Below are 8,316 nucleotides of genomic sequence, written 5' to 3' on the forward strand. Positions count from 1 at the left end.
AGGTGTTCTGACATAGGCAAAGCTGTGACAAAATGGGAAGGGGACATAAAGGATGGAGACAGGGCCTGAGACCAGAGAGTAAGGGTATCACCCCTGTTCATCTGCCCCACAACTGAGGAAAGCTAACCCAGAGGCTTCCCAGAGATAGCACCAGAGGAGGGCAAACCACAGAAAAGCAAGACTGTTGCCAGGGTGACCCTGAGTGGGAGCCATGGTACATCCCAGTCCTGGGAGCCAGCAGCCACCCTGTAGGGGAGTAGTACCGTCCCACAGCCTGGCACCCACTCCACCCAACAGGAAGCTTAGTGGACTAATCTCCGCGGCGCTAATGATTTAGGTGCTGCCAGGACACTGGCGTCTGAACAGAGCCTGTCTGAATGCAGCTCCAGGGGTGGCCACGGCCCAGGGCTCAGGCAGAGACAGGAGGCACACGGGTGGCCTGGGCTCCTTGCCCACACTCGGGGACAGGGAGGGAGCTGGGTTTCCCATATGGCCCAGAACTCCTGGAAAGAGGTTAGACTGCTACAATGACTTCTTGCTTACAAGTGGTGGGCTCTCGTGGGAAAATGCCCCTCACCTGAGGCACCAGGGGAAGAGCTGTGAAAGCTATGTGGGAGGGAAGGGTAGGGCACTGGCTTCATCCTGAGACGCTATTGGTAGAGGAAGCACGGAACCAAGACTAGAGAGGAATGTCAAGTGGCCACAGGGTTAAATATTGAGAAGGATGTCCTGGCAATCTAGATTGTCTTGGAGTTGGAAAGGAACCCCACAGAACCTGCATCCATCTGAGTGGGCCAGAAGCAGTTTCTACTCCAGCCACCCTCCCAGGAAAAGGCCCACAGTAGAGGCCCTTCCTCATCCCTGCCAGAGCCACACTTCCAAGAACCTCCTCTCCTCTAGGAGCTGACTGTCTCCCTGTATTGGCCACTCTCTGGATTACTGTGGGGAGTGGCCTACCAAGCCACAGGTGACCTTGCCCACCAGACCTGTCCCTGCAGCCCCTCCCCAGGCTTCCTGCTCCTCTGCTTCCCAATGGGTCACTGTATCCCTCCAACCCGGGCTCCAGACCCAAGCACACCCAGCCTTCAGCTTTCTCAAAGCCTGGCTAAGATCACCATCTCTCCACATTCCTTAAAAGATCTTGGGAGGAAGGAAGGGTCCCCCATTTCTACTTCTAGTGATGCCAGACTTCAGCTTCAAGGATGCAGTTGGAAAAACAGAGTCAGCCTCCTGTCTCCCTCCAAAAGCCCCAACCGAAGCCTCACCCCCAGCCCTCACCAACACACCAACTGCCAGCTAGTGCCATGGCGTCCCTTATCCCTGACAGCAGGCTTCAGGCCACTCTTCTAGGCCACATCTGTTTCCTGGTTTCTGTTCTAATTCCACAGTGCAGGGAGGCCTCACACACTGAAGGACAGGCTAGCTAGCCTCCCTACCCATGTAACAGGCAAAATGACATCATGAGCAAGATGTGGAGCATGGCTGATGTTTCAGCTCCTTGAGAAGCAGAGACAGGGGAATAATAGATGCATAACCTATCCTAGGCTACAGAGTGAGCACAACCAGTCTGGGCAACTTAGTGAGACTGTCTCAAATTTTAAAATAAATAAATAAATAAATAAAGCAGGGAGCTAGAAGGAGGGCTCAGTAGGTAAAGCATTTATCACCAAGCAAGAGGGCCTGCCTGAGTTCAGTTTCCTTGACCAGCATGGTAGAAGGAGAGAGCCAACCCCTATAGGTCTTCCTCTGACCTCCAAATGCTGTGGTAGGCTTAAACCACTTTCACACACACTTACTCACACACACATACACACACACATACACTCACACACACTCAAACACACATACACTCACTCATACACACTCACACTCATTCACACACACACATACACTCACACTCATATACACAAAGTAAATAATTTTTTTGTTTTATTTTGGGGTTTTGATAGTGTTTGTTCGTTTTTAGTTTTTTATTTTGGGTTGTCTGGGTTTTTTTTTTTTTTTTTTTTTTTTTTGTTTTTTGTTTTTTGTTTTTTGTTTTTTGTTTTTTGAGGCAGGGTATCTCTATACAGTCCTGTACAGACTATCCTATAACTCACTCTGTAGACCAGGCTGGCCTCCAACCCACTGAGGTCAGTCTGTCTCTGCCTCTCAAGTGCTGGGATTAAAGGCATGCATACACATGTCCAACATAAATGTAAGTTTTAGGAAATAACATGAAGGGCTAGAGAGATGACTTCGCAGTTTAGAGAACTTGTTGCTTTTGCAGAGGACCTGAGTTCAATTCCTAGCACCTATTCAGTGACTCACAGCCATCTGTAACTCTGGTTCCAGGGGATCCAGTCCCTCTTCTGACCTTTGAAGGACCAGCACATGCATGGTATACAGACATATATGCAGGAAAAGCATTTGTGCACATAAAATAAAAAAACTAAAAGATAAAATAAATGCCAAAGGGGCTTGGAATGTGGCTTGGAGGGAGAACATTAGTCTAGCATGTATAAGGCCTAGGTCTGATCCATATAAAGAAAAATAAGACAGCACAAGATGGCTCTGAGTCCCAGGAAGTTCTCCACAACCCTCTGCAATCCCTGGCCAAGGATGAGAAGATCTTCCTCAGATCCTCACAACACTAGGAGGAAACTGAGGTAGCAGAGTGGCAGCATTTGGGTCAACCTAGTGACAGCATTAGCAGCTTCCACTCTCCCTGCTAGGGGAGGAGGCCCGTCCAGGCATCTAAGGGCCATAGAAGTCCTGTGGCCCAGCGAGTCTCCTGCCTGGGCCTGCCTTCCGCCCCAGCAGGGAGAGGCCCCTGCTGCCCCCGCAGCTGTCAACAACTGGCCCACACTGAAGCTGAGCAGGAAGGAGGACAAAATCCAAGGGGTTCCTTCACACCAGACTAGGATAGCTGGGGCCAAGTCCAGGTGGAGACAGAGGCAAGGGGAAGTCCGGGGGGAATGGGAGACCTCTGGATGCTCCCCCAGAACCCTGTGAGCCAGCTCCAAGCTGGACTACCACCCAAGGCTCCCAGCCTCATTCCAAAGATCGCTGAAAAGCCAGCAGGCTCCAGAGTGAACCGGGGCAGGCCTGCCTCAGACTTGAGCACAGGGGTCCGGGGAAGGGTGGCTCCTAACGTTGGGCCTGCTCACCTTCACTCCGTTAATGGCAGGCTCTGGATACACTTGACGTTTAACAAATGCATATGGATGTTGTCAGAGGTCATGCCACATCTGTCCAGCTGACCTTGGCTCCTGTAGGCCCCCAAGGCCAACCCCTAGGATGAGGCCCATCTTAGATCAAGGCTGGTATGTAGTAAGAGCTTGTAGAACTGTGAAGGTGACTGGGCTGGAGGGAACCTCCACTGGCCAAGGGTGAAGGTTAAAACTGAGGGTTGGGAGTGAGAAAGGTCCCGTCTAGTTTGTCTCCTACAGCAACCTTGGCTTGGAAGATGAGAAAAGGACCTAGAAGCTATCGCTTCACTCCCAGGCCCTTGTCACTAGGGTCCACCTGCTCCTTCCAACCCAACCTAGACACTGAGATCCTTTCACCAGGAGGCATCTTGCCAGGTGTTAGATGAGCTGGGCCAGCCAGGCACTCACAGGCTCCCCACTCACCCACCCCTGGTCAGGCACCCCTCAGAAAACATCTTTCCAGCCAGCCACACCTGCCAGCCACACCCTCAGGTGGAATCCTCTTCTTCCTCCGTTTTGTTTCCAGGCTCAGTACCCACCCAGATCCACCCACTAATGATTTGTCTGCTGCTCCAGAGGCAGCCACACCCTCCACCTCCTTAGGGCCCACGACATGCCATGTGCCATGTGTCGCCTCCCAGTTTGAAGAGGCAGGGATAGTGGGTTCCCTAAGGCCTCTAAACACTTCAGAGTCACCGGGGATCCCTCCAGTGGGGGCCGCTAACTCTGAATCTCCCCCCCCACCACCACCATCTTCCTCTAACCAGTTTCCAAGAATTATGTCCCGTGGTCCAAAATGACAAGGATGACCAGGGGCCCTCCCCCATATGTTTTTTCATTTCTTTGAGATTATAACATAATTACATCATTTCCTTTCCCTTCCCTCCCTCTAAATCCTCTCATTTGCCCCTTGTTGCTCTCTTTCAAATTCATGGCCTCTACTTTTCATTAATTGTTGTTACATGCGTATATGCATATGTGTACTAATGTATATTCCTATACACACACACACACACACACACACACACACACACACACAACCTGCTTGGTCTGCATAATGTTACTTGTATGTATGTTTTCAGGGATGACTATTTGGCATTGGATGACAGATTGGCATGCTCTCCCCTGGGGAAGAATATTTCTCGCACTCTCCACACTCATTAGTTGCCTGTAACTAGTTCTTCATGGCCCACCTCCCTGTACCCCCACCAGACCCCCATCAACACCAGCATCTCTATTGTTGCCCTTTTTTAGCTCACGTTTAGGCAGCAATGTTAGTGAGACTTTCTGGCTGTAGCCTCTGATATTCCTAGGAGACACAGCCTCACGGCAAACTCCCTGTTCCTCTGGCTTCTACAATGTTTCTGCCCCTCTTCCACAATGTTCCCTGAGCCGTAGGTGAGGGAGGTGTGTTCTAGATGTATTCATTGGGACTGGACTCCACAGCTCTGCATTTTAACTAGTTGTGGTTTCTGTAATGACCTTCATCTGTTGCAAAGAGAAATTTGCTTGAGCATGGATGAGTTTGTTTGTTCTTGCTAGCTCCTTGGACCTCATGACCTGGTATCGTCCAGGGCTGGTGTGTCAGGTGCGTCTCTACCCCCAGGTGGATGCTAGTTCAGGGTAGCAGCCATTGACCCACTGCTGACTCCCCAGCCCATCTCACTGTGACTCACCAGCCTTACTGACAGGGACAGCAATCAGGGAAGGCTGAAATGACCCAAAGAGCCTAGGAAAGGCACTGAGGGACAGGAGACAGTGGACGAGAACAAGGGAAGACAATCAGGAAGACCACAGCAGCGCTGGGAGGAGGGGTACAGAGATAAGAAAAGGAGAAAGCCAGCCTGTTTGACTTTGGCTGGTGTGTTTAACAATGGAGGCCATCCATTGTTGTCAGCCATATGCCAAAAGCAGGGTCACTTCAGAGACACAGTGAGAAAGCACAAAGTGCTAGAAAAAAAAAAACACACTTAGGCTTTGACCAGGATCCAAAAGAGAAAAAGGAAAAGTTATACTTTCCTGAGCTAGCACTCACGGCTGCCTGGCCCTGGCTCCACAAGCCACTGCCTCATCCCTGCTTTTAGGAGCTTGGTGAGGACAGGACAGCCTTTTGCAGTGTCCTAGACTCATGTAACACTCTGCCTCCCTCACCCCCAACTCCTACCACTCACACCCTGGAACCAGCTGCCTCCCCCAGTTCTCCAGCTCAGAGCTCTGGGTCCTGTCATCAGTGTGCCACAGGCATGTGCTTTCTCTAAAAAAGGCTCTGAGGAACAGTAGTCCCTCATCATCCTCACACACACACACACACACACACACACACACACACACAAGACCAAACATGGCCTGATCTATAATCCTGCCTGTATTGTGCATGAAATAGGCTCTTGACCCCAAGACCAAGAACATGATGTCCAAGCTGGACTCGGTGTGGCCTCGGGTAAGTCATTCTTTCTGCCTCAGCCCCCCTCTTGTGCAGAACAAGAAGGCTAGGCTTGTGGACCCATTACCCACGAGGGTCTGATGAACATGTCAGATAGGCACTCTACAGTGATGTGGGTTCCGTGGCTCAAGAGCATGGAAGGTGAGCCCCCTTGTCTGTGAACCCATAACCCCTAAAACCTGGGGATCTATACTTTATAAAGCAAAAGGGACTCTGCAGATGGGACGCTAGTGTCATCACGCTGGAGGACATGGGAGGCAGAGTCAGGCAGCGCAAATCCAGAAACAGATGTCCGTGATTCCGGGACTTGAGTGGAGGACGCCAACAGCCCACTGAAGCTGGAAAAGGCGAGCGCACCTGATCCTTTCAGGGCACCCCAGAGAAAGACAGCCATCTTGACACCTTGATTTGGGCTTCTACCTTCCAGTCCTGGAAGGGAGTAATTGTATATCTTTAGGCCCCTGAAGTGATCACTTGTCTTAGCAGCAAAAAGAAACTAATACACTCCTCAAGCCCATTCTAGTCCTTGAGCGCTAACCATTCTCACTTGTACTAGATGTGTTAAGGAAATCTGCTCCTCTTCTACATATACAGCCAAACATGGCTTCTGGTCCCACCACCTAACCCTGCACTCCGCACATGGTAAGGGACCAGCTGGTGCTGACCTAGGAGCCAAATGGATACAGGCAGGTGGTGAGAGCCCAGAGTTAGACTTCAGTCATCACCCATTCATTGCACTCACTGTGTGGCGGACACTGGGCTGAGTGCTCAGAATGCAATCCTGAGTCAGCCCAGCCCTGCCCTTCACGAGAACCAGCAGAGATCGAGAGACAGACATGCGTTTCATCCGAACACAATAGCACTGTGCCCTGACAAAGGAATGTGTGGACAAGCACCTTGGCGGGGTGAGGAAGGAGCCAGTCACTCATACTGAGGCACTGAGCAATTTCTGAGGGAGGGCCTGAGAGACTGAGTTTCAAAGCCTGGGCAGAAGCGATGAGCCAGACAGAGGTGGGAACATGCCTGTGTTTGGGGAATACCTGAAGGCCCGGAAGCTGGATCAGCATCTCAGAATGAAGCAACCAGAGTGATGGGGGCGGGGCTTATAAGGAGATGCCGCTTGTCTTCTATTGGCTGACCATGGGTTCTGTGCCACACACTGCCCCTGATGCTGGGAATACACACTCTATCCTAATGGAGCAATCAGTCTCGTGAAAAGGTTGGGTGATCGACAAACCAAAGAGTGGCGTGTTCTCCAAGGCCAAGGAAGCTCTCTTCCACAGCTAAGGGCAGCTGTGGAAGGAGCCAGCAATGTGCAGGGAAGAACATTCCAGGTGCAAAGGCCCTTGGGCTGGACTCTTCCTCAGAGAGCAGGAAGATGGACTAAGTAGGGAAAAGTCATGCTGAGCCACCAGACAGAGGCCGGAATCCGAGGTGGCCTAGAGCAGTGGTTCTCGGCCTTGGTAATACCGCATGCCTCTAGTGCAGTTCCTCTTGTGATAGTGACTCTCAACCATACAGTTATTCAGTTGCTACCCATAACTATAGTGTTGTTATTGTTATAAATCATCATGTAAATATCTGATATGCAGGATATGAGATATGCAACCCCAAAGGGGTCCAGAACCACTGCCGAGTGGTGCCAAGGGGCAGGGGGGCGCGGCTGGTGTCAGGCCTTAGAACCAGGATCCACAGTCTGCTGGGCCGGGCAAGGCAGAATCTGCTGAGAGCTTTGGCTAGCTTTTTCCACAGACGTGAAGGTGTATGAGACTCTGTGTGAAGTGCTTCCAGGCTTCACTTAGACACAGGCTACTTCCGGGAAGAGCTTTGTGGATGGAGAGTTCCTTTGGGGACTCTCCAGGCACACAGAAAATGTGAGAAATTACTGGAACAAAGGCTGATAAGAAGCCCACAAGGAAGGGATCTTAGATGTTATCTGGGCGTTGCTGTGTCTAGGCTCATTCATTCACTCGTTCTCACGTTTGCTTGCTTGCTTGCAATGTTGGGAACCAAACCCAGGGCCTAGTACATGCACTCCCCTGCTTAGACGTGTTCCCAGCCTTTTCTTAATCTTAATATGTCTCTGTGCATTTATTAAAATGCCTTTATTGAAGGCAAGTTCTCCTAGAGCCCAGGCTGGCTTCTGACTTCCTATGTATAGAAGGACAGCCTTGAACTTCTGATCCTCTTGTCTCCCCATTGCTGGGGTTACAGACACTGGTTTATATAGTGTTGGGAATCAGCCAGAGCTTTGTCCATGCTAGACAAGCACTCTACTCCATCCCCACGCTTTACAGATTTTAATTCCACAGAAGGAAACACTGTCCATCTCTCAAGGCCTGTCTCTTAGGCAACAGTACCGATGAAGGAAGGGGTCCTTTTCATCCATTCCTTCCCTGGACTCCAGCATTTGTTTACACAAGATGGTATAGTACACATTCCTGAACATATGGCATTGTGAACTTCTGCAAATAAATTTTAGGGGGGATTTTAGCAGTGAAATTACTGGGCTATAGGGTAATGTTTGTTTTTGGTGGAGACAGTGTTCTGCCAAGACTAGCCTTGCTGGGCTCACATGATCTACCTGCCTTCAAGGAGGATAAACATTCAGATGGCTGCCAAATCCTTTTTTTTTGTTGTTGTTGTTTTGTTTTTTCATTTCTTAATAATTTTTATTTTATT

The sequence above is a fragment of the Phodopus roborovskii genome, unplaced genomic scaffold, assembly GCF_943737965.1.
Source record: "Phodopus roborovskii unplaced genomic scaffold, PHOROB, whole genome shotgun sequence".
Taxonomy (NCBI): Eukaryota; Metazoa; Chordata; class Mammalia; order Rodentia; family Cricetidae; genus Phodopus; species Phodopus roborovskii.